We start from the raw sequence: 27,348 nt of genomic DNA on the forward strand, positions 1-27,348 counted from the left end.
AGAAGCGAAAGAGACAAGGAGAAGCAGGTGGCTCTTCTCCTACAATTACCTTGCTAGCAACTCCCAACCTGCCCCCTATTATGCAGTCTCTACTATATGAAGCATGTTTGTACATTTAAACTTAATTATCAAGGAACTTTCTGCAGAGTGTGGCAAATGTTATTTGCTAATTAAGAATGTATTTATGCACACACTTTGCCCTTATGCCCATGGAGTGAAGGAACAAAACAGCAAATGGATTTAACCACGGGCCACAAGTTTATTATAACTTACAACAATCTGCAATAGGCATTTATTTCCCCCCCAAAAATTAACTTGATCCAGATACTGCAGGTTTCCCAATTTTTAATGCAGGTGTGAGGAACCTTTGGCCATCCAGGTGTTGCTGAACCACAACTCCCATCATCCCCAGCAAGCATGACCAATGGCTAGTGATGATGGGAGTTGAAGTTGAGCAACATCTGGAGGTTCCCCACGCCTGATTTAAGGGGGAAATTGAGTGAGCAACCTATATTAATTTGGGGCATGTCAACTCTGGTTCCAGTGTCCAGATCAGTCTGATAACTGATCAATGTTTTTCCTTACCTGTTTACCTTCAATGAGGTGGCTTAGGAACAAAGTTGTCCTGGGCTGAACACTGTAGGAGTAGCTTTTTCCCTCATGGGGTAGTATTTGTTGGTTGGAAAGTCTGCATGAAGGCCATTCATCTAAATTGTCTCAATGCAAGAGAATACTCAATATAAAAAGAAGGCTCATGACATGTTTTTCTGCTATGCTACCAGCTAGTCTTCACAACTGAACAGATGAACAAACTAACTAATATAAACTGAAGAAAGCCTCAGTCAGTCAAACTTCCCCTTACTCCCCTATTCCCTGCTCCCCCCCACCCTTGTTCTGCTCCTGTTCCAAGTGGAGGAGGCAGGAGAGCTTCTGATTTATGGATGAGTGCAGAGCAGTTTGCTAACTTGCAGCAGTCAGATAGGGACAAGGATGGTGACTTGGGAACTACTGCCATAAGGACCATAGCTAATAGTAGGACAATGCAGGATGTTCAGGTTCGATCCTTGCAATCTCCAGGTTGTTCTGGGAGTGCCCCCTGCCTGAAACCCTGGGAAGCCAATACTAGTCAGTGTAAGCGATAGTGAGCTACATGGAAAAGTGTTCTGACTTAGTATAAGGCAGCTTCCTATGCTTCGTTGTGGTTAGACCCAGGGTAGACTCCAAGTCCCAAGAACCATCTCTCTGGTGTTTCTCTTATATATATGTCTAATTTTGTATTAGATTTTCACATTTTTATACACTTTATCTCTAACATATTCAAACATCAAATTACAAGTTTCTCTGAACCTTCAGACTCCCTCCCCCTCCCTCCCATGGCTTCATATAATAAAAGTTTTAGTTTTCTGCACCAATTATCCAACTATTGTATATCCCTAATTATCATAACCAATTTCACATTAAAGGTAAAGGTACCCCTGCCCGTACGGACCAGTCTTGACAGACTCTAGGGTTGTGCGCTCATCTCACTCTAGAGGCCGGGAGCCGGCGCCGTCCGCAGGCACTTCCGGGTCACATGGCCAGTGTGACATCGCTGCCCTGGCACGCCTGCACCAGCGCAGCACACGGAACGCCGTTTACCTTCCCGCTATAAAGCGGTACCTATTTATATACTTGCACTTTTAAGGGTGCTTTCGAACTGCTAGGTGGGCAGGAGCTGGGACCGAAAGACGGGAGCTCACCCCGCCACAGGGATTCGAACCGCCGACCATACGATCGGCACTGTGGTTTTACCCACAGCGCCACCCGCATCCCATTTCACATTACAAATGTCATTATAACACTACCAATAATTTAAACTGTTTACAGTGGTTTTTTAAAAAGTAAACTACAAATTTACTCCAGTCTCTAACAAATACAGTGGTACCTCGGGTTACATACGCTTCAGGTTACATACACTTCACGTTACAGACTCCACTAACCCAGAAATGGTGCTTCAAGTTAAGAACTTTGCTTCAGGATAAGAACAGAAATCGTGCTCCAGCAGCACAGCGGCAGCAGGAGGTCCCATTAGCTAAAGTGGTGCTTCAGGTTAAGATCAGTTTCAGGTTAAGAACGGACCTCCGGAACGAATTAAGTACTTAACCCGAGGTACCACTGTACTTGATCCTCTTGGTTTCTGATCTTCCTTGTCAGTTTCACCATTTCAGCATATTTCATCAATTTCGTCTGCCATTCTTCCTTTGTTGGTAATTCTTCTTCTTTCTATTTTTGGGCTAGTAGCATTCACCTTTCTGGTGTTTCAGTCACTTTCCCCTCCTTGCTTCCCATTACTTCTGCCACCACTACCCCCCTTTCCCTACTTCCAGGTAAACAAAGGGAAGGGTGCCCAAAGGTGTACACACACACACATTGCAAATAACAATAATGAAAACACAGTAAATTCAAATAATGATTGTTCGTGTGTGTGTGTGCGTGTGTGTGTGGGTGTGTGTGTGTGTGTAAGCAGTAAAATACTAATATTGTCAGCAAACCATGGCATCACCATGACAATTTGAAACTGTCTCTGAAAGCATTTCACCATGAATTCCTTCAGCCAACAGTGCAAAAAGACACCCTCCAAGTTGCATACGAGGGCAATCTGGCTGCAAAATCTGTCACCCCATTGATCACGAGGGTTCATTTAGCTGAGCTGGATGGCTAGCTGAGTGTCCTCCCTCACCGCTTCATGTACATGCCTGCCAAAGCTGCATGCTCAGTGGAAGAAAACAATCTTCCCTGATAGAAGGGGATGTGATGGTCAAGGATATATTATAGCTGAACTCCCCAGCTAAAACCTCCAAACATCCTGCAAGAAAATGCTGGTTTCAAGCTGCTCTTTCCAGAAGTGGACCTTTCAAATCTATTTGAATAAATCCTCATGTTTTCATAGGCTGTGGCACCTACCCTAATGTGATTTTTCTCATCTTGCTGGCACTTCCCTTTCTTGGCACATGAGACATGAATGTGCCTGTTGTTTAACAACCTTTGCCATGCCAAGCCAAAAAAACCTGTCTGATGCCCAGTCAAATATCTGTCCATAGCCCCAAGTGTCCAGCTGCATCATTATCATGCATTCAAGTACTTTTATCTAAGGATTCAAGCATAAACATCCTTTCAGCTCCCACAAGCAAGGATGTTTCCAACAGAATCAATGGATGTATTCTTTCTTCCCCATAACTGGGTCAAGTCTCCCCTGTATATGTCTCTGTTAATACATCCGTTGATTCACTATATACAGCTCAGGGTCCTTAAATTGTTCCCTATATTGCCTTCCCAGGACCAGACTATATCTGCTTTCACTGCTCTTATTTTCACTGCTGAGAGCATCTGTGACTCCATTCTGCTTTCCAGGTTTGTGATGAATTATGAATGCATATTCAGACAGTTTGTAGATGCATCTCCATGGGTCACCTTCTGGATTGTGTTTTGTCAGTAGCCACAGCTATTTTTGAGTACTGAAAGTCCCTACCGCTGATGAGGAGTGAAGGCTGGGGCAGTGTCAACAGTGGCTTCCTATGGCACCAGGCAAGTTTGTGGCTGAGGTGAGATCTGAACCAAGAATGGCATTCTAGCCCATGGCTCACACTTTTACCCATCATGTTGCGTCGAACCAGCAATCTGATGGAAGAATTTGTTGCTGTTCATTGCCACCAGTGACATGAAAGAGGGCTGTGAGGGGTTTGGGCAGCTACTTCTATCACCTGTGGATTTTGTGTAGCGAGGGAACATTTAGCCTGATGGCTACAAACATCTTTGCGCTGGTAACAAGAGCTATCTGATGGCATCTGTGCATCACCATCTCTCTAGAGAGAATGAGATATGGTGGGTTGCACGGGAACTGTGAGATGTCATTATTTCTACAGACATCTGGAGGAAAGGAGCAAGGCTTTGTTTACTAGAGCAACCAAATGCCCCTTCACACAAAGAACATTTGTCAGACTGTCTCAAGGAGAGAAAGCACTGCTGTGCTCATATTCAATCAGACTGGTATCACGAGAGCCACGGGAGGTACAGTAGCTAGAGGCTGAGCATCTGTCTCATCTACAGCCAGAGTGCTAATTTTCGCTTTCTTGGAGGAAATGTGTATTAATTTGGAAACAATTTTCAGAATACTACTTTCTTCCTCTCAACAGTGCGGTAATTACTGCCCTTATTCTGCAGTGCCCAAGAACACACTCCTCAGTCATCTACGTAAGTCATAATTATTTATCCCCCTCACAGAAAACAAACAAATTTTCAAACTATTCACAATTACTCTTTTCTTTTATGACAAATTCTCTGGGTGATGTTCCCCAGATGTTCCTCAGAATGTGGCTACCCCCCACCCCAAAATATGGCATGTGAAATGAATATAATGTTTTGTTGTTGTCACCATCACCATCAGGTTATGTATTTCCATAGGATGTGCATTTGTGTCGGAACACATGAAAAAGTGAGAAAAATGAGGCCATTCAGTTCAACTCCACTCATTCCAAAGCAAATGCACAAAATAATGACCAGGTGCTTTCCATCTATTATAAGTTACCGCTTAAAAAACTCCAAAACATCTAAAAGCACATGAAACGCCACCAGAGTGCTAAAAACCCACAACAAACTTCCAATATCAGCATAAATAATACCCATTTAGCTTCTCTCTCAAAGGCTTTGTGAAGTTAAATGATCTTGGCCACCCTCTGAAATACCCTGAAAGAACTAGCCTAATTGGCTCCCTAAACTGGGAGTTCCATAATGAGAAAGATATGGCCCTTGCAGCTACACACCTAACTTGAGATAACTGAGACACTCAAGAACAGGAGTGCCTGACCAAGCTGTGTGCTGACAAAGCTATGTGGGAAAGTTCATACTGAAGAAGTCATTCTTTTAGATACCTTGGAATCAGACTTTTATGGGCAGTGCATTCTGGTACATCACCGAGAATAATTGGTGGATAGAAGCTTTACTGGCCTTGAACCACTGTGTAATTGTCAACAGATTAAAATTGAGATTAGATTCAGATGGCTGGAGACCATGATAGTGATATGTCCTTAAAAGCTTTTCAGATGTCAATCTGTACTGCATGAAAAGGCAGCTCTCCACAGTCTCTTACGTTGTTAACCCCATGTTATCACTATTACAAATCCTGGAGAATCTGAGTGGCCATGTAGACTTGCCAATGCAGTGGTAACGTTGCATTAAGTCAAGCGGTCAGAGGCTACAGATGCAGTTTTATTTAAGGGCCATGGAGAAAAAGTCTTGTCTTTAACCACAATGCAGAAACCTTGTAAGGAAAATGTTTGTTATTGCTACAAAGTGTCTTGCATAAGAAGAAAGCTGTATAATGATTGGGTTGTGTTGCTAATTAGAATTAGCTGTTTAACATCTACACAAAACCACTGAGTGGGGTTATCTGGAGTTTTGGAGTACATTGTCAGCAATATGCTGAAGGCACACAGCTCTACTGTAGGTGTAGCAGTGGATGTACTACACCAGTGTTTCCCAAACTTGGGTCTCCAGCTGTTTTTAGACTACAACTCCCATCATCCCTTAGCTAGCAGGATCCGTGGTCAGGGATGATGGGAATTGTAGTCCAAAAACAGCTGGAGACCCACATTTGGGAAACACTGTACTAGACTGTTGTGTACCACGACAGGCAGAGACATTCCAAAATTTCAGCCAGGGATCTCTCCCATCCCTACCTAAAGATGCCACAGATTAAACCTGGAACCTTCTGCACACAAGGCAGAAGCTGTACCACTGAACAGCTTCCCTTGATGTTAGAGCAGTGCCCTCCCATTGTGCTCCCACTGACTTTCAAGCTAAAATAAGCAACAAAATGGTGTTGGGTTAACTTTAGCAAACAAAGGCTTTTGCTGTAAATGAACACCTTTAAACCCCCTACCAAAATGCAAACTATATCGTTAGTGTTCATATCTGAATATATTTAAGCGACATTTCTGCATGTGTTACAAAGTCACACAGCAATCTGCATTTTCATTGAATTGTAAATATTTGCGGACCGCGTACAGAAAGCTTTGTTGCTCTCAGATTCATATTGTTTTAAAACTTGCTACCGCAATGCATTAGAGAGACAATAATCCAGGACAGCAAGCACCAATTTCAAAGAGTTTAATCTAACAGCTTGGTTCTAAAATGATTATGATAATGATTTCATATTGTATATTTTTCTTAAAAAAATGTGTACCGTATAAAGCATGGCTCTGTATAAGAACATAAAAAGAAACTTACTGGATCAGACCAAGAGTCCGCAACCTATTTGCAGCAGCGGGCAAGCAGATGCTTTAGGGCAGTGTTTCCCAACCGGTGTTCCGCGGCACACTAGTGTGCCGCGAGACGTTGCCTGGTGTGCCGTGGGAGGGAGGCGGGCGAGTCGGGCGGCGAGAGGCGGGGCGGCGGCGGCGAGGATCCGCGTCGAGCCGGGGGCGGCTCCGCGGTGGTGGTGCCGAGGTTTTTCTCTCCATTCTCCCCTCACACACACACACAGGAAATAACACAGGATCAGCTGACAGGACCCGGCCAATGGGGCGGCGGCGGGGCAGCGCGCGCAAAAGGGAGGAGCGTGAGACAGCGGACGGGCAGCAGCAGCAACAACAGCAGCAGCAACTCCCGGCGACGGCTCCTCAACCCCCGGGCAACCCTACTCCCTCACCGGCCTCGGCCGCCCTCCTGCTCCACCCGCCGCCGCCTCCCCCGCCGCCGCCGGCCACCTCGGCCCTTCCGCCGCCCCCTCCTCCGCCCGCTATCGCCGCCACCACCACAACAGCCGCCGCCTCAGCTGGGCCCATGCCTGCCGGGAGCGGCGGCGGCAGCAGCAGCGCCCCGGCGCCCTTCCCTCCCGGCGTGACGCTGCGCGCTGATGTCACGGGGCTGTAATGGTGGTGTGCCTCAATATTTTTTTCATCAAACAAGTGTGCCTTTGCCCAAAAAAGGTTGGGCAACACTGCTTTAGGGAAACCCACAAGCGGGGCACAGAGACCTGATTAGCATTAGAAACAGGCCGATCCATTTTACATTTTGCAGGGATTAAAAGCAAATCTAGCTCGGTGTTCAGTTTATTACAGTCAGAAAACAAGCTGCTGCTGTGCTGGGTCAACTGTTGTATTGCAACATAAGCCAGCTGTATATCTTCTTCCTGAAGGTTACCCAATGCTCCTTGTTTTAACCATATGCACGCAGACACTATTTGGAGAGAGTTATTGGCGGCATTAATTATGTATACAATGTCACCATTGTACAGCAACACAAGCATTACAAAAAAAGGCAGCTCCCTGCCCCATGGAGTTTGCAATCTAAATATTGACAGCAGCAGAAACAACAGAGGGAGACGGCAAAGGAAAGGAAAGGAAAGGAAAGGGCAAGGACTGGCAATACCTTGCCGGGAGGGCAAAGGGAAAAAGGGATAAAGTCCCACAAGGGGGTGATCTGCATTAGGGTAGGCTGGTTTTTTACTGTTATTATCGCTTCTTGCTTCTTCTTCTTCTTCTTCTTCATAATAATAATAATAATAATAATAATAATAATAATAATTTATTTTTACCCCGCCCATCTGGCTGGGTTTCCCCAGCCATTCTGGGTGGCTTCCACAAATACCAAAAATACACTAATATGTCATACATTAAAAACTTCCCTGAACAGGGCTGCCTTAAGATGTCTTCTGAATGTCAGGTAGTTGTTTATCTCTTTGACATCTGATGGGAGGGTGTTCCACAGGGCGGGCACCACTACCGAGAAGGCCCTCTGCCTGGTTCCCTGTAGCTTTGCTTCTCGCAATGAGGGAACCGCCAGAAGGCCCTCGGCGTTGGACCTCAGTGTCGAGGCAGAACGATGGGGATGGAGACGCTCCTTCAGGTATACTGGGCCAAGGCCATTTAGGGCTTTAAAGGTCAATACCAACACTTTGAATTGTGCTCAGAAACGTACTGGGAGCCAATGTAGGTTTTTCAAGACTGGTGTTATGTGGTCCCGGCGGCCGCCCCCAGTCACCAGTCTAGCTGCTGCATTCTGGATTAGTTGTAGTTTCTGGGTCACCTTCAAAGGTAGCCCCATGTAGAGCACATTGCAGTAGTCCAGGCGGGAGATAACTAGAGAATGCACCACTCTGGCAAGTGGTGTGATGTACATGATTCTTACCCCCAATTGTGCTTATGCCACTTCTGAACATCAGTTTAGCTTTATGCCAACTCAGTTTTTTAATGTGGCAGTACCTAAACTTTGGAACTCCCTGCCTATTGATATCAGGCAGGTGTCATCACTGTACTCCTTTTGGTACCTGCTGAAAACACTTTTGTTTAGACAATGATACTCAACATTGTTTATATTTTGGAGCTCAAAAATAAAAGTTGGCATATCCCATTCACTCCCTTCTAATGGCATTACACCTCTCCTGTTTCCAGCCTTTATATCTTGAAGTTCATTTTTCAGATTTAGGTGAGAGCCACTTAGCTTTATGACCAGGTTGATTTCTTTCTGATTTGTGCAATGCGAGTTTCTGGTCTCTTGTATCTGCTTCCCAACATGCTTCCAGTTAGTCTGAAATACTGGAATAAGAAACGAGTAGAGATGTTAATATACAGTCCTTCATTTACTCTGAAACCTAAATGTTTATAGGTATATAAATCTGAAGTGTCGTGCTGGATGCTTCATGAATTGTAAATGTAGACACGGCAGCTAAGGGGACACGGTGCCTTGCTTTATAGAGCCGGCAGTGACTAACAAGATGTTAGGTATAAACCTGATTAGGGTATTTTACAATAAAGCAGTATTGTATTTTAAAATGAGAGTATGTCCCCCACATTCAAAATCCCTGTCTTAAATAACACCCAATAAAGAACTGAAAGGAAGGACAGAACCTAACTGAACACAAAGCTTATAAATCCAATTGGCCTATGTGTTTACGTTCTCCTATCTATCAAGTAGTAACTATAAAAAGGCAAGCTAGACATAGTGTGGTGTTTATTCCTTTTTTTTTTTTTAAATGTAGATTTTAAAGCAGCACAATCCAAAGCAAGGATCACCTACCTCAGGCATAGGCAAACCCGGCCCGCCAGACGTTTTGGGACTACAACTCCCATCATCCCTGACCACTGATCCTGTTAGCTAGGGATGATGGGAGTTGTAGTCCCAAAACATCTGGAGGGCCGAGTTTGCCTATGCCTGACCTACCTCCACCAGAACCTGCTCATATGTAAAGATCATCATCAGAGGCAAGGATGTAACTAAGCAATTAAAAGATGCAGCCCTGTGGGCCCACATGTCACAAATGTGCATACACTATGCATAGGCAAACTTATATGTACTGTTCGTTTCCATCACTCTCACAGCCCGGATGGCCCATCCCATTTCACTACCTGAGGCAAAATGGGAATGTGCCACTTCCTGTTCCCCCTGATGCCAGATAAAAATGATTTTTAGAAAGAGGGAAGTATAGAGATTCTGATTAGAGATTATTCTGAGAACAAATGTGGATGACTGCGACAGATCTAACACACGATGATGGGCTTGAGATAATAGGGCTATGGCCTAAGAGGAAAGTGGATCACTTGAATGACACAAAATATTACAAATTGATTGGGGGAGAGCCTCTATTTAGAATTGGCATCTTTGTTTAAAAAAAAAAGTTTCTTTTTTTTTAAAAAAAACTTCTGTTTCCCCTCAAATGAAGATTTGGAGGTGAAAACATCAATATTCCTAATCATTCTTTCATCAAACATTGACATAGCAGCATCAAGGCTTAGGGCCAAACTACACACAACACCAAACTACACACAACACCACATCCATGATTTCTTGGCAACAGTTGTGCAAAAATGTACTGGACTTTTCTCTAATTGAGCACACTGAAATCTCATTGAAAGACAATTTCTTTTAGTTGACAGCTTCTCTCTGAAAACTCCCTTGAACTTGCAATAATGCAGGTACTAAATCAAACAGGGGTTCTACTTGGAAGGAGAACCATGAAAAACAGGGGGACAGAACATATGACAATGAGGCAAAGTTGCATCTACAGGAGTCCTTGCAGCTGAATTAAAACTGGAACACTGAACTGAAAATTGAGGCAGAAATATGCAGCTGTCCCTTATGGGGATTGAACCTGCGACCTTGGCATTATCAGCACCACAGTCTACCAACTGAGCTATAGCCCTGCACTTTAATCCTTGCTGAGACTTTGAAATCCAGGCTGATTAAGTTGCAGTAGCAGTAACTAGCTCAGGTATTGGAATTTTATTGTAAACTGCTTTGGGAGTGGATCTTAGCTAAAAAGTGTGGTACAAATAACATGAAATCATTTCCTCGTGGCTTCTGGATGCCAGGTGAAAGAAGAAGTACTGTATCTTCCATCTCTAAATTGTGATGAACAGAGTGGCTGGGGAAACTCACCCAGATGGGCAGGGTATAAATAATAATTATTGCGTGACCAGGCGGTGACAGCCCCAGCCCCCAGGGATCATAAGGAAGGGATAAAGATTCTGATGTTATACGGAATTAAAATTATGCCACAACTTTATTAAACTTCTGAATGTAGGAAGACCTTGGCCTAGGCCTTGGCCGTGTATCCCTCCCAGCCCCCCAGCCGAGGGGAACTTGGGCTCATCAGGGTAAATGGGATATGGGGGTGCGCTGCGAGACATAAGTGTAGCAGGCAGCCAAGCCCATATCCCCGCACGCAGGGTAGTTCACTGACGACCTTTCAGTGTATGGGCAGTGACACCCATATATACAAAACCTCTTTAAGAGGGGAACCTGGAATTGCCGCTGCAGGGCGGTGAGTCACCACTTCACGCGTCACGTGCCCCAATATATAGGGAAGAAAAGACTAAAGGATTCCACCCAAGGCCATAACCACCAAAGTTGTGACAAATTGCTACGGGGAAGACAAAACCTGCCAATGCAGGAAAATTTATTCCCGGTCCTTCAATAGCAACCAAAGACTGTATCAGCGCCCGTTAAACAGGAAGAAAAAGTTAACCTGCAAACAAGAAACATTAAACAAAGGGAGGGCAGGGAGGGTGAATCTCCAGAGCCGACTGCCTGGCTATTGTCAGCTCCACCCCCTATTTATAAATGGGGCTGGCCCCACCTCCCAGCAAGAAACTTGATTACTGAGGCTGGGCGTGAACCTCCAAAAATTAACACTGAGAGGCAAGCCAGCCCCTGTTTGCCAGTAAGCTCCCTTACTGGTTCTAAAATTCTTCTTAATGGTAAATTGAGCTAACATTCATTTTTCCCTCTCTGTGTTTAATTGCTTCAGCTTACCTCTTCTTCATCTTCTTCTTTTTAAATAAATTCTTTGGAGACAAATTGTGTCACTATGGTACAGCACCGCATTCAAGCTAGCTCTATAAAAACAGCCTCAAAAGTACCATTTTTGTCTGAGACAAGATGATTTTTCTCCTGTCAGTCACAGACCTTGAGAGGAGCTGTAAAAATAACCACAGTGGCTTTTAGCCAATAGACTTCTTTGACAGCATCACAAAAATGCTTCCAGCTCAGTAGTTTCATATCTACTGATACAAACACTTGTGCTGGCCCAAATGCTGAAATCTGGATTAGTGGTCCTCTATCATTTGGCCTCACAGAATTGTTTGGTGTCTGACAGAGCCTGACTAGAGTGAGACGTGAGGGAAGGAAGGAAGGAATATCTCTAAATGTATGTGATACATTAAGAAGTGTTGGTTTTTCTTCCAGGATTAGAAGTGAAACTGTGGAGCTGGACTCTCCTTGCCTCCTTGTACAGAGAGAAATATCCTTATGGGGCCTCAAGAGTGCAGGGCCCCCTTACTACATCCCTGGGAGGAATGGGCAACAGTCATGGGAATGGCACTAACAATCAAGGGTTTTCCAGACAACCTGCTCATTAAGCATTGCTCCTGACTGGCTGGCACAGAGCTGACAAGATGATTAGATCATGCCCAGCCTTTACTTAGCATTCATTTTTAGTTTTTTATGGGGTGGCTATATGACAATGAATATTCATCCTGAATCCAACCAGATTTGCTTGCAGGCTGTTTACACATCTCAGCATTAATCATTCATTAATATCACATTTTTCAATCCATTCCCCCGTCACTTAACAAATCACAAAAAGTGTTGTTTTTTGAGTGGATTCATTGTGCTAGGGCTACAGTGCTTTAAGCCACTTTAAACATACAGACTTAATGCATGCAACTCTCAGTGGCCTTTGCTACCCTCACCAATTCACCTAGCAGCCAAGATCAGGTGGGTTGTCAGAAAGAGAATCTATGCCAGAATGGCATGCCATAGGGCTCTAGGTGAATGGTGGAGTCAAACACCCAAAGTCATTACACTAGGGTTTCTAGGAAAATCTTTATATGACAGCATCAAAATTATATTACTTATCACTGCTTATACGTAGATTAGAATACATGACAGGATAAAGTTAGCCATCAAATACCAAAAATAAACTGTTGGGTGTACTGGTAGCTGGATGGATTGGTGTCATGCATAACAACACTTCTACCAGCTGGAGATACTTGCCTGAGTGCTACCAGTATCCTCATGTCCTGATCCTGTCATCAATATAACACAGAGAGAAAAAGAATTATCCAGCAGTTCCTTTCAAGGGTTGCATTTACAGTGCTTATCCCATAAGCATTAGTGGTATTATGCAGACTTAAGTGATATTTCCCAACTAAAACTGATTGGCTAATCATATTGGATGGGATGCCACTGTCCTGCCTTTCCACTGCAACTCTTCGGATGCTCACACACATTAAAAAACATACACACAGCTGTTCTTGAAGTTCAGGCGACTCTCTAAAGCAGAATTTAACATGGCATGAAGGCTGCCAGGAAACGCAGTTAGCAAAATCTGAAATAGTTCTGGGTTGACATTTTTCAATTGGCACAGAGAAGAGTGTTAATGCAGGAAACAACCCACCCACGTATATTCAAATACTTGAAATGTAAATAGCTATCTTAGTAAAAATAGCTTCCTACTTCCAAAATTACATTTTCTATTTATGGTCAATGAAAATTATTGTACCATGCAATTATGAGTTAGTGTGGGTGCGTAACTCCTATGCTCATTTCCCCTAATAGCTTAACATTTCAATATTCTAGGGGAAAGAGATTGTGTGAGTACTTTCATGATAGTCACTGCCTACTAAACTGGAATAAAAATTCTGTAAATTTCCTAAAATCTTTATGACGTTCCAAGTGAACCTTGCAAATATGATTTTAATGGACAAAGCTCAGCAACCTAATCCTTAGATATCTGTTCCATCCTCTGTGAGCCAAGCTAAAGAGTATCTTAAATATGTCTTTGCATTTGTGTGTATGTGGTTTTTGAAGGAAAAGCAGCTAGGGGGTGGGGCTACAATCTGGATTGTTTCTCCTGGTCCCATTGTCATGATGAAAATACCCCTTCAGAGCGACTATTTGCCCCAGCCACTTTTGGTGTCAGTTGGTGGAGAATCTTAGTCAGGACCACAGTGCAGAGGAATTAAACACCCCTCCATCTACTCAATGTTCCTAATCTAGATCAGGTTCCCAAACCAATTTCATTTTAAACACAAATATGGGTGTACAAGGAGACATTTAATGATGCCACTTACAGATGCAAAATAGAAAAGTTATATAGCCAGAATGCTCTATAAACATTTTGTAAAGTTATAATAGTACTCGTTTGATGGTAATTCGATCACTCATATTTACAGATACAACACTATAGCAGTATCCTTACACTAGAGGAAGCTACGACAAATGGTACACTGTTAGCAAAAGGGTGTGGAGTGGGGTATATCACAGAAGCCTATGATCTCCCAGGACTCATTTTTTCCCCTTTGAGATGGTGTTATGTTGTGGTTACAGAAGACATAGCGTAAAACATTCCAAATAAAGTCAGTGGACAGCCCTAGAACATAGATTTTCCACTTCTTAGCCCTCCAGTCCCACAGCCAGTCATAGATAAAAAGCCCTACCAAGATAACACAGATAAACAGAGTCAGCCCTACCATTAGGCAGGGAGGCAGTTGCCTCAGAATGCAGATGCTGTGGTAGGGATAAGAAGTGATGGAGAGGTGTTGGAGAACAAAGCCTACCATCCAGTGCACCTCCTAAAAAAGCCCGCTATCCATAGGTGCAGTGCATGGCATCATCCTCTTGGCAGCATCAAAGCAAAATTCAACTGTCAATCTAGTTTGCTTCTGTATGTGGAATAAGGGGAGGGCATCCTCTTGCCCTTTGCCTCAGGCAACCAAATGTCTTTAGCTGCCCCTTCAAATAAAATATATCAAGATGTGCAACCTGAAGTTTCATCCTTATGTCTTTAGAACTATAGGCACACACAGGAGAACTTTGGCAAGAAATAACTTTGCACAAACTGAACACTATGCACAGAAACTGAACATCCACCGGGGGGGGCAGCACAGTGTTCCAATACCTTAGTATTCCCATTGCAGTTTCCCAAACTTGTAATTTTGATTTATAAGCAGGATTGTACTTCTAGTACCTTAAGCTTTTGTATTGTTGTTGTTGCCATCAGTTTAGATTTGGGAATGCCACTTATAACTCATTATTATTTGGCAAAAAATATGTTGTTTATCTAACAAGTAAATACAGTGGTACCTCAGGTTAAGTACTTAATTCGTTCCAGAGGTCCGTTCTTAACCTGAAACTGTTCTTAACCTGAAGCACCACTTTAGCTAATGGGGCCTCCTGCTGCTGCCGCACCACCGGAGCACGATTTCTGTTCTCATCCTGAAGCACTATTTCTGGGTTAGCGGAGTCTGTAACCTGAAGCGTATGTAACCTGAGGTACCACTGTAATATGTAACATTACAACAGGCCACCGTCAAAATGCCGTATTGTCTTCCTCCCTCCCATCTGAATTCACAATTTATAATGCTAGCCAGGAAAACTACAATGGTCATACCAATTGCATTTTCCCCTGCATATTATTTGCAGGTGGATCTCTTACTTCAAACATAGAAGGTTTGAGGGCAGGGAAGGGTGGAGTTCCTTCAAAATTTTGGAATTCGTGGCCTTATCTCACACTATAGGTCTACATTCTGGATCGTATGCAATGCTGCAGTTTCACTCATGCAACAGATTTTTGCTTTTCCCACAGAACCTCCTCCTCTTCTCTTTCCTGTAGCCACCCCTGAGGGATGTTAGCATCCAAAACGCGTATTGAAAGAGCTGTAGAACTCTAGAATGTCATATACTCTGTGGCAGTTATTTCAGTTGGGACAGTTATGGCAGTTAGTAGGACAGTTTTAACAAAGCAGCAGGTATGTTGTGTTGTGCTGCTGCCTCAGTGTCAGTCAGTCTGTAAATGTTAGTCAGCCTTCGATACAAATCTATGTAAGATGTTTTAGCAACTTAAGAAACATCCACCTGCATTGTATATTTTAATCTGCAAGTACAAATACACTAAGTAAAAGTTATGTGTTACTTAAACTTTAACAGAGAGTGTCTTGTGTAGGTTTTTTTGGGGGGGGGGCTAATTAAAGGCTGATTCCACATACAGTCATACCTCAGAAGTCAAACGGAATCCATTCTGGAAGTCCATTCAACTTCCAAAACATTTGGAAACCAAGGTGCAACTTCTGATTAGCTGCAGGAAGCTCCTGCAGCCAATTGGAAGCCACAGAAGCTGCGTTGGACGTTTGGGTTCCAAAGAACGTTTGCAAACCGGAACACTCACTTCTGGGTTTGTGGCATTCAGGAGCCAAAAATGTTCAACTCACAAGGCTTTCAGGGTCCAAGGTACAACTGTACTCTGCAAATGGAAACGAGGGACTAATTCCCCCACACCCATGCACCCTCAAAAGGCAACTCTCTGGAACATTGTGCGGGGGGTTGGTGTGGGTGCTGGAAGAGGAGATGATGGGGGGGGGTTCTGTTGTGCAACCAGAGCAGCCCTTCCGAGGGGAGTTCTGCTGTGTAAGTGGAACACAGCTTGTGCAGCAATGGATGCAACCCTCTATTTCTACAAATAGTCTGCAACATTTTGTTGGAGGTTCTGTCTCCTCCCATCCTTCCACAGGTGCTACTGTTCAGGGTTTCTGCCAGCCAGCCAGCCATGCTGTCCCTCAGGATGCTACAAGCTGCAAGGAGCTCACAAGCATTCTCATTTCCCTGTTTTCCATTTTTAAGCAAACTTGTTCTGTCTTTGTCCAGAGGGCACAGCTAGAAACAAAGGGCGGAAATTGTAGGGTAGCCAACTTCAGATGAACACCAGGAGACTAGTGCAAGACAGTGAAATGAATGCTTTTCTAATATTGCAGAACATGGCCAGATCCCCAAACGCAAGAAACTCCTGCAGATCTCTTATAACTATGCCAGTTGTTCCCCAAATGGGTGCTAGATCATTCCAATGTGCTGTGAGAGAACTGTATGGATGCACTTCTGAGATGATGTGGTGAAATCCCAAGTCAGTTTTACCAGCTGAGTTCTCCCTCAAAAACATGTCTAAATCCTATCTATAGAGAAATTAGTCAATAAATTACAAGGACTACACATCAATTAGCTCAATCTTCACCAAGCACATCATTTCATTACTAAAACATCAGTAAAGGGATCTGTACACAGAGACTTAACTAGTTTTGAGTACTTACTTTTAGAATACAAACACAGTACAAAAGGATTAGTTTCAAAGATTTAAGCTTTATTGAATGATAAAACAACAAACTCTCTTCATTAAAGGGAGTATGGGGAAAGACATAGAACAAGTAGTTTCAGATAATGAGGCAAATATCTGGAACAGACAGCTAGTAAAATCCACTTCTGTGATGGCCAGAGAATGTTCTTTGAAATGGATTCATCACCCTTGAATTTAGCACAGTGGCCCTAAAGGATACAATTCTTGGAAGGGATATGAGACTCAAGGGTCTTATGTACACTCGTAGTTGGAGAAGGGTAGACTATTAATATAGTTCTGGCTTAGATCTTTTATATGGTTTGGGGTAGTATTCCGAATGTATCAACTCCACTTCAGGAATAAAACTAGGGTACTCAGAACTTCAAAACCAGGACAAGAAGAATTTTAGAACCATCTCTGAGAGCCAGTGTCTGTATCTGGATGAAGAGGTGTACTCAAAACTTCTGCAAATGCATGACCCCTCAGGCTTTGAGTGAGTACCCGATGTGTCCAAAGATATGCATGTTTGAGAAATCCAAGAGTTGTGATTCCTATGTACAATGAGCTGATCTTCTCAGACTGAACTCAGATCAGAACTTAACAATCCACCACATGTATTTTGCCAAATGTTGTGGTACACTTCTCAACATTTTAAATGCATCAGCATATACATATAAACACATATGGGGGGGGGGAGACAAGTGAAAGAAGTTCACATTTTAATAATAACTCGTGAGAAAATAAATGTATATACATATATGAGAGAAAATAAATGTATATATTTGAGATTAAATATATGTATTCGCTCCCACATGAGGCAGTGATATCCACCAACTCAAATGTATTTAAAAGAGGATTTCAGTTGCTGGAAATTGCAGCTGGGCAGAGTTCTATTGCCCTCATGTCCTATTTACCAGCTTCCCACAGACATCTGGTTGGCCACTTTGAAAACAGGATGCTCAACTAGACTGGCCACTGACCTGATCCAGAAGGCTCTTCTTATGTCCTCATATCCTTAATAACAATTCATTTCTCTGACAGCTGGTCCATATGAAGGGGAAGGCCATAGCTCAGTGAGAGAACATTTTTACATGCAGAAGGTCCCAGGTTCCATCCCTAAAGGAGCGTCTCCACCCCCATTGTTCTGCCGGACACTGAGGTCAAGTGCCAGGGGCCTTCTGGCACTTCCCTCACTACAAGAAGCAAAGTTACAGGGAACCAGGCAGAGGGCCTTCTCAGTAGTGGAACCCGCCCTGTGGAACACCCTCCCACCAGATGTCAAAGGAAAAAACAACTACCAGACTTTTAGAAGGCATCTAAAGGCAGCTTTTAATATCTGAAGGACTATTGTATTTTAATATTTTGCTGGAAGCTGCCCAGAGTGGCTGGAGAAACCCAGCCTGATCGGTGGGGTATAAATATCATCATCATCATTCCTGGCACAAGGCCATTCATAGGGGATGGTGGGAATTCTAGTCCAGTAATGTGGAGGGCTAGAAGTTCCCCACCCTGGTATACAGCTTCAGAATGAAAGCACAGAAACAATGATTCAGTAATAACACAAAGTAAAAGAAAGTGACTGTTCTGTTAAACCAGTAATCAAGAATCTGTAAGGAATGGCTTTATCAAGCAAATTTATTGCAAGCAATGAAAAAAATGTGCAATCATACATGAAGCCTTTCTTTAAAATAACACTTTAATACTAATATTAATTGTACAGGTTTCCTATATAATTTTACTCTTGAAGGATGTGCAGGGGGAAACAGGAGCATCATTCACAGCCATGAATTTAAAGACATATTTTGTAGGTATCACTGCAGGAGTCTCACTGCCAACGTAAACATCAATGAATGGCAATTTTGTCACTGACCTCTTTGGGTAAAGGATCAGAATGCAGCTAATTAAAGCTGACAGCATCTATCAAGGCTTTTGAGCTACTGCAAGGCTCCTTGGGAAATACCTGATTACTTGTGTGAAAAGGGAATTGAAAGATATTTTTCATCTCCTAATATATCATGAGGATTTCTTTCATCATGGTATCATGATCTTCAGGCTCATCCACAAGGTGCTGTAATTTAAAGAATGCCCCATCCTTGACTGCCAGAGAAGAAAAAGAACGGCATTATCAGGACTGCTTAAGCAGGTGCTGGCAAGGCAGTAAACAGTCTGAAGGCATTGGTATTTGACCGATTCTCCTCTGCTGAGAGAGCACTCAAATATTCTTGCACCGTTCACTTGCAATCCAGACCCTGAAAAGGGAGAGAGACCCTTCAGCTGATACTACAAGTGGTGCTCAGGGGAGACCTCAACTGTAGCTGCTTCAATAAATGCCATATGCTGTACAAATGATCACTCTCTTCTCTTTCTCTTCCTGCCAGTCCTTCATGGTTACTTTCAGTGTCCCTTAGTCAGCTGCAAGAAGAAGTTGAGGGCCCAGGAGCTTACACTGCAAAGCCTGAAGGAACTTCATTGCTATATAGCAAGGAGACAGAGAGAGAGAGAGAGAGAGAGAGAGAGAGAGAGAGAGAGAGAGAGAGAGAGAGAGAGAGAGATTTGAAGAATATATATAGCTGCCAGGTATGTGCCCCCATGCCTGTGGTTCAACTAGTGCAGGAAAAATGGGATGTAGGCATAATTGGCTCTCCTACATCCTTTGGAATGGCTGTTGCTACCTGGTAACATCTTCCTCCCTTCCAGCAAGGCAAACACCATCAGCCCCATGTGTACTATACAAGCTTCTTCTTTTTTATGCTTTCACACTGAAATGAAAAAATGACAAGAGGAAAAAATATATAAAACCTGTTGTCATTTCATAAACAATTAAGATTTGAAGATATAAAATATAATGAGAATAACAAAGCTGCAATCCAGAGTGCCGTTATATGCCTTACCATGTTCAAGATTATAGCCTAGAGGTGAGATTTATTTTGCTGATGGCATGCATTAAACTACATTACTGTAGCAGTGCCCTATTAACATATATTACAGTATCTATTTTCTAAAGACACAACTCTTCTTCTACTTTGATTTTATTTATCAGGATTTTAGCATAACCATTCCTGGAAATTAAGAAACAACATTTCGTACAGCTACACGCCTCTCTGGGAGTAATGGACCTTTTTCAGTTTTGTTAGAGCTAATCAGTGAATTGGTGTTTTTCACTTGCACTTTAGCAAGACTCAGGAGGACGCTTCCAGACTGTGACCATTTTGTGAGTGGGTTTAAAAATTTGAGTCATGTGATTAAAGTGGATTTACTGCTCTTGTGAAACAAATCCATGTCCCAATCCCACCCCCCCCAAAAAAATATTTTTTGTTGCAAAGAAAGCGATAGGGAAATGCACTAGAAAATGAGAAATGATCATTGTGATGATCATGTGATGCCATACCACTTTCCCACAGACAAACTAGAATGAATACTCAGTGAGAGACCAACATTTTCTATCCTCCCCACAAACTTTGTGTAAACAAATCAAGATGAATGCTGGAAAAAATAAGTAATTTGGAAACAACTTGAAACTAAGGAGAGGATTCAATAGCATTTGCACCTCTGCAATTCCGTTAAAACTTGTGGGACTGTGTCATCACAATGATCAGTGCTGAGTAAGGAAACAACCAATTCCTTTCACATAAAAAGTTAAACTATCAGATTATGCAATGGAAACTCTCCTGGGTCTTTGATGATTTTACTGTGAATTTGAAGTCTTGGCGCCCCAAAGCATGTAGGCAAACTCTTCTAAAATTAGATAATTGTTCAGTGATATGCCAGTCATTTTGCTGCCTGTTCAATATAAGCTTCCTATGAATATACATTACAGACATATTTTTTTTAAGAAATATAGGCTTGTTACCTAAAAATGAACATTATTGTCAGAATTCTCATGTTGTTGATTTCTTGCAGCACCTCAAGACACTATAAGAAGTCCATAACACAGCAATCAATTTCCCTTTTAACAAAGGTATCAAGATCAATATCCATTACTTGATGCTTCAGCTGTAGTTGCAGTCTCTCCCAACAGTGCCCTCATAGTTCCCAAAAACACTTATCACTGTCCTCAATCCTATTGGCATATTTTTTAATTTGATACTTTTGATATTTTACAAGCCTGTGCAATTACAATATCAGATAGCCTTTGCCTATAGATTGAACCATAATAGCAAATTATATTTTACAATCCTAAGGAAGCTGCTGATGAAATGTACCTGTGCCCCTTGAACCTGAAATCGTGGGGAAAGCAAAAGCTCACCTTCCATTCAGATTGTAAATTTCTGTCAGTGAAAAGCCTTGTGCCCTATAAAGTTGAGCTCCCTCCCACATACAAAATGCCTCGCTCCCACATACAAAAAAATGCTCTCCTACTTAGAATCAGTAAATTTGGAGGTCAGCATTTCAGCATTGTTTGGGGGGGGGAAGGTTGACAGCTATGTTGATATGCTTTATCAATTAATTTACATGAAAGCATTCTCTTGAGTGATTCATATAGTAAAACATACTATTTATAAATTTATATAATATCTAAACAGGCAAAAAATTTGTGTTGTTATCTGAGACATGAATATTCCAAATGGACTTTCCTGCCAGTTAAAATGGTGTTAGGAAGGCTTGCCCTGCATTGCCCCCTGTAAGCTTCTCCTTTACAATCTTCCAGTGACTGGGTGCATGGCAGTAGCTTGATACGTACACAATACAGACATAACACCTGGGCACAAAATCTATTTATTCCCTGGTGCTCTCTGGGGATGATACACTGAATGAAGAAAAATAACACAGCAGAAGCTTCAATGTGTTTAAGCCTCTGGCTGACACAATGTAATAGAGGAATGAAGGCTTGAGTTGAGGACACTTCATTGATCAAGGACTAACTCTGGCAGCCCACTGTAGGCAGTCACCCAGAAAAAATCCCTAAAACACAAGAAAGATGATGACATTAAACAGGTTGTACTTGTTAACATGCAAAAGAAACTGAAACTCAGAGGAGGACAAGACAATCAGGACATTAAAATGGAGTAGAATATACAGGGAAAAGTTAGAGCTGGGAGGCTAAGGAAAACTGAACTGTTTCCAGTAAGAAGGGCTTTTAAAACATCTTATCGTTTTTCATTGTTTCCCAGCTCCATCCCTCTGGAAGGTTGTGGATTGATTCCTGTAAACAAAGCCAGTCTATATTTGTAATACAAGCAGCATAGTTCCTTCCTTGATCAACCCTTTCTCATTAAACTCAGAAGAGTTAACATCAAACTGAACATGTAAATCATATAGTTTATATTAAAATTTTGCTTTGAACATCTAAACCTGAACTGACAATATCTGAGCTGTAATATCTTACTTCCAGCATTTTAAAAGTTAGTGTACAGGTAAAGGTATCATCTCATTAGCTTTCATCTTATTATTCATTTATTTAGAGGATTTGCACTCACACTTGAGCGTAAAAATTCCCAGAGCATCTTACATAAAATCAATTAAAACAAGACTTTCTCTGCTTGCAGCTACATAATCTTCATTATTACACTTTTTATTCTGCTGTTTTTCTAAGGAGCTCGAACTGGTGTTCACAACTGATTGGCACCAACAGCGTACTTTCAAAGGGGATACTCATGCACCCACCAGCTGACTGGTGCCAAGAGGAGACAGTGTGAAATTGTTAACTGATGTCATAATGACATTATGTGAATGACAGGTAAGTGGTCCTGCCCATGTGACAATGTTGACCCAATGGTGGTAGGGAAGCTAAGGGTTTGGTCTCACTCTTGTTGTTAAACATCCTCTCCATTGGGTGATGTCTGGGGCTACTGGGCCTAGCCTGCTCCTAGGCAGCTACTGTGATTCGTCCTGTCAGTACTAAATTTGGCTCCATAACACCTGGCTCTGCAGGGGGCTGCCCCAGGAGGCCAGGGAGCATGCCCACCCATGGAGCAAGCACACATGGAAGGGTTGTCTCTTGCTTGTTAGCCTGGCAGGAAGAGTATTGCCCAACTACTAACCTTCCCCATAAGGTCCCAAGGTAGGTTACAACAATATATTCAGGTCCAAACCGGGGGGGGGGGGGGGAGAGAGGAAATGGTGGACATTAAACAAAAGTGATGGGTTCCACAAAACAAAATACCTGAATGGTCAAAGGCCAGGGTAAATTATTACTCTTGTTGTTGCTGTTTGTTTATTACATCTCTATTCTCCCCTTCATCTGAAAATCACAGAGTGGTTCACAATATAAAAATACAAAATGAAAATTCAGAATACATAATAAAGCAAAACAAATCAATAACCCCCTCCCACAGAAACATTTAAAAGGCCATAGAACAGGCATAGGCAAACTCCGGCCCTCCAGATGTTTTGAGACTACAATTCCCATCACCCCTGACCAATGGTCCTATTAGCTAGGGATGATGGGAATTATAATTCCAAAACATCTGGAGGGCCGGAGTTTGCCTATGCCTGCCATAGAATGTTAATCAGCCCAATGCCTGGTTGAAGAGAAACGTTTTTACCTGGTGCCTAAAGATATGTAATGAAAATGCCAGGCAAGCTCCCTTTGGGAGAACATTCCACAAGTGGGGAGCCAACACAGAAAAGGTCACTTCTTTTGCTGCCACCCTCTGGACCTCTTGTGGAGGAGGCACCCAAAGAAAGGCCTCAGATGATTATTGCAGGGTGTGGGTTGGTGTGTCTTCTGATAACCATCAGAGAGAGAATGGGCTCATAAAGGATGAGACTGGGCCAGAAAAGGGAAGAAAAAGATGGAAACTAGGGATATCTTCCCTCCCCCACAAAGAGAAAGAGGTATTGGGACAATGGAGATCTCTGCCTCTCCTCTCAGAATTGGTCCCCTCCAACCAAGATCAACACTCCCTCAAAACCTCACTGAAAGGGGTTTTGCTCCTATATCTGAGACACTAGCAGTGCTGCTTCTCGTACACTTCTTTCATTTTTAGAAGTCCACATTTTTAGAACCTACAGATTTAAATATAAAAACTCTTATTCTCAATTCACCACATACTAAGCTGCTTTATGAAAGGATGAACTCTGTCCATGACTAAACAACCCAATATTTTAATCATTAAAAAAAATATTTTATTGCTGAGAAGAGGGTGATTTTAAAAATTATTTTATTGATTTGTATGATGTTGGTGGGTTATTGTCATTGTCTTGTTGGGCTGTGTATGTGATAAAGGGGAGCCATACCGGGGTAAAGGCGTCTTCTTCTGTTTGTCCCCATGTCAGTTTCAGTTTATTGGTTAATTTTTCTAGTAAGGCTGTTTCCCATACTATTTGGTACCATTGATCCATGCTTACTCCTGACAGGTCTCTCCAGTGTCTGGTTATGGTGTTTCTGGCTGCTGAAAGTAGATGGGTTATGAGTTCTGACATAAAACCCTACATACATTAAGCAAAATAGAAACATCGCCACCCCACCCCCACCCATCTTCCCCCCATCTTCCCCCCCTAATGTCTCAACAAATGAAACTGATTTGTAAAAATGTTACATGGAAAAAAATATGAGAGACATTACACATACTTCTGTAAGACAAAATCTTTACTAAATAAATAAATATTTTATTTATTGGGAAGTTAAAATATTCTATATAGAGCTATTAGTGGGTACAAAGCAAATACCCCATCTGACAATGCAGAATTATTGTTAGGTGGGTTATTCATTTCTTCACAGGAAAGCAGAAATGATGAACACGTTTATTCTCTTCCTTTATATAAAAAAAACTAACAAAAACGATGCTCTCAGCTCACTAAAACATTCATAGCAATGAACAAATGAATCGATAGCAAATATTAAAAGTTTTATCCCTATGAATTTGTTATAGCAATTTATTGAATGTTTGACAGCTCCATAGTTGAAGTCACACATATTTTATTTAAATAATAAATAATGGCTGTCAGTGCATCTTGTGTAAGGAAAGAGAGAGTAGCTTGAGAAATGTTATACCTTTCCTTTTCCTTCACCTCTACTTGAAAATCTAACCCACCAAACCAATAACACAAAGGGAGCACTGAAAATTAACCTTTGTTTCCAATACATTAATTGCTGCATTAAGGCAACGCTCCAATCCTAAACACATTTACTTGTAAGTGAGGTCCATTGATTTCAGCAAAATTTACTTCTGAGTATAAGTAATTTAAGTATTCCAACTTGACTAGCGTATGAATAAATCAGGAAACCTGCTGAGCAAATTTCTGAGCAAAAGTGCTAAAGGCAACACGAGTGGGAGGAACAATAGATGAAAGTGTTCTTGACAGAATGAGTATTATACAGAACAGAAAAAGGGAAGTGAATTAAATTGTGCTGGGCACAGTCCAACCAACCAAGGTTAAGCACTGCTAACAATGGGTTAAGTCCCATTGATTTTAGTGGAAGAGAGTTAAGTGTGTGCCACACGCAAAAGCTCCATAAGCCTCATTGCCCCCATGTGCCAAGAATGAAGACTTGAGATAGGAACTGGGTGTAGAATAGAGGGGTGATCATTCAGTAGCAGGGCACTTGTTTTGCTTGCTAAAGACCCCAGATTCAATCTCTCTAATTGAAAGGATCACAAAGCAGACACACAGGTCTGTACTGCACTGCCACAAAGGTCAGAGCCACAGCATAGATGCAATGCACATTTAAAGCATGACACTTCCCCACAAATAATCAAGGGAACTGCAGTTTAAGGGTGCTGGGAGTTGTAGCTCTGTGAGGGGTAAACTAGAGTTTTCTTTGGGGGAAATCGTGCTTGAAATGTGCACTGAATGTGCTTGAAATGTATGGTGTGGATCTGCTTGCAGAGTGGGCAGTATTGAGCTAGATGGTCTTATAGTCTAACTTGATAAAAGGCAATCGTCCAAACATCTCTTGAGTTTACCCCAAATCACCAAGACATCATTGGGACAAGGTTTTCTTTTACTTTTTGAGCAGGAGACCTAGCAGGAGACCTGCAAAAGAGCTCGCGTTCACACTGTATCTGGAAAAGGCTGCTGTCGGAAATGCTGGAGAACTTCTGCTTTGACAGCACTGAGCTAGAGGAATCAATGGCATGAGTTGGTAGGAGGATTATTAATTTACATATCTAATCTACAATGATTCTTAGATGAAGCCAAGCTGCCCAACACACTGCTGATATGCTTGTTACCAATTTATTTATTGTTTTTACTGGGTGTGTTTGACCAGAAGCAGATCCTGGAAGACATCCTGACTTTTATTTCCAGTCATGAACCTTTAAAGATCAGACATTGGTCTTCCTCTGCTGTACTTGACATTCTTCCTGTGCTGTACTTGATAGGGTCATACAAATGTGCCATTTATTTTCTCTCATTGGTTTTCTATGAATAGCTACTTAACATGTAATGGAAAAAAATGTGGAAACTTGAATTTGTCATACTACAAATAAGAAATAGCTGGAGAAAAGCTGATCTGTCATTTGCTTATTGCATGTACTTAATTACTTTAGTGTGAGGTTGGGAGTTGTATACAAGGAACCTGCTGAGTACACACTCTTAAATATCATATTTTGAAGTCCTGCATTGAGTATTTTAAAAACTCTAGTCGCTTATTGAAATGTAGGCTAATTTTATGCATGCATTTGGGGAATGATAAATGATAATGACTTTTGTCCTCCTGCTTCTCGCATTGACATATGCATCTGGGAAATACCATGCAACAAATAAAAGGCAGAATATATCCAGTCAAAACTATGAGAAACTGTAGCTTTTCACCCCGATAGATTGACATACTTTCATCACTATACATAGAGTGTTATACTGTATATATTAACTTTAATGAGTTTGAAGCAGTTTTTTCAAACACTGCACATTTGCATTTTATTAAACAATCCTAAATGAAAATGAAATAGTCTCTAAACACAATATGGAAATAGAGCTTCATTGTGTAATGTGTACTTATAAAGTGCATGTAAAAAAACCCCACATTATTAATAGTAAGATTATGAAAGATAGCCTTCTCTTCTCTATAAATATTTGAAGGCATAGGAATCGCTAACCACATGGATGTCCTAGCATTAATCTCAGGTGCAGTCAGATATAACTACATTGTCTCAGCAGTGGTAAGGGGAATGTTACTCTCGTTATGCCAGCAAAATGATCGCCTATCTAGGGGTGTGTGAAAGAACCATAAGAGTCTTGAATGATGACCCAAGGTGAAGGAAGGGCTTTGGGGGGATTTGAGGCTTCTACGAGGAAAGTAGTGCTCTCTACAATGTGAGCATGAGTCGAAGCAGAGGTCCTATAATCAATCTTTATTTCAGCAAAATTCATTCCCACAGAAGGCATAGCCTTGCCTGCAAATTTCATCTAATTGTGCCCTTTTTAAAAAGTTATAAGTATTGCCTTTTTATAAACAAACAAACCTTTTAAAGGTGTCCAGCATAGAAGACCCCACTCTGAAGGGACTTGTACACCAGCACATTCATGCACTTCTGTCAAAAGAGGCGGGGAGGGGTGAGTTATAGCTATTTATAAGTTTTCCTATAGTGAATGTGGAGTGGGTAAACAAAGCTGATGTGATGGACAGGCAACCCATGGAACACCTGAGGCTGAGGCTGTCTGATTGACAAGTGACAAATCTTGAAACTTTTGAATCGTGCGGTAGCGCGCAAAGTGTGTTTTATGAATGGCCGAGTTATATCTCATGATGATATCCAGATTGGCGACCAGACCCTATTCCGGGATGACGGCGTTCATCTTTCAGATCGTGGAAACAACATATG

The 27,348-nt window shown here is 42.1% G+C and overlaps 1 long non-coding RNA gene across 3 annotated transcripts; it reads left to right on the plus strand.

Moving 5' to 3' along the window:
- The first annotated feature begins 14,423 nt into the window (after window positions 1–14,423).
- On the plus strand, window positions 14,424–27,131 carry LOC114595932 (uncharacterized). 3 transcript variants are annotated; one of them, XR_013392558.1, is made up of 5 exons: window positions 14,424–15,765; window positions 16,997–17,132; window positions 19,018–19,216; window positions 22,173–22,316; window positions 25,542–27,131. It is a non-coding gene; the product is annotated as an uncharacterized LOC114595932 (long non-coding RNA). The 3 variants fall into 3 exon arrangements; XR_013392557.1 differs by lacking the exon at window positions 14,424–15,765 and having other exon boundaries at window positions 15,877–17,132; XR_013392559.1 differs by lacking the exons at window positions 14,424–15,765; window positions 19,018–19,216 and having other exon boundaries at window positions 15,879–17,132.
- Window positions 27,132–27,348: the final 217 nt, after the last annotated feature.

This window comes from Podarcis muralis, chromosome 4 (genome assembly GCF_964188315.1).
Source record: "Podarcis muralis chromosome 4, rPodMur119.hap1.1, whole genome shotgun sequence".
Taxonomy (NCBI): Eukaryota; Metazoa; Chordata; class Lepidosauria; order Squamata; family Lacertidae; genus Podarcis; species Podarcis muralis.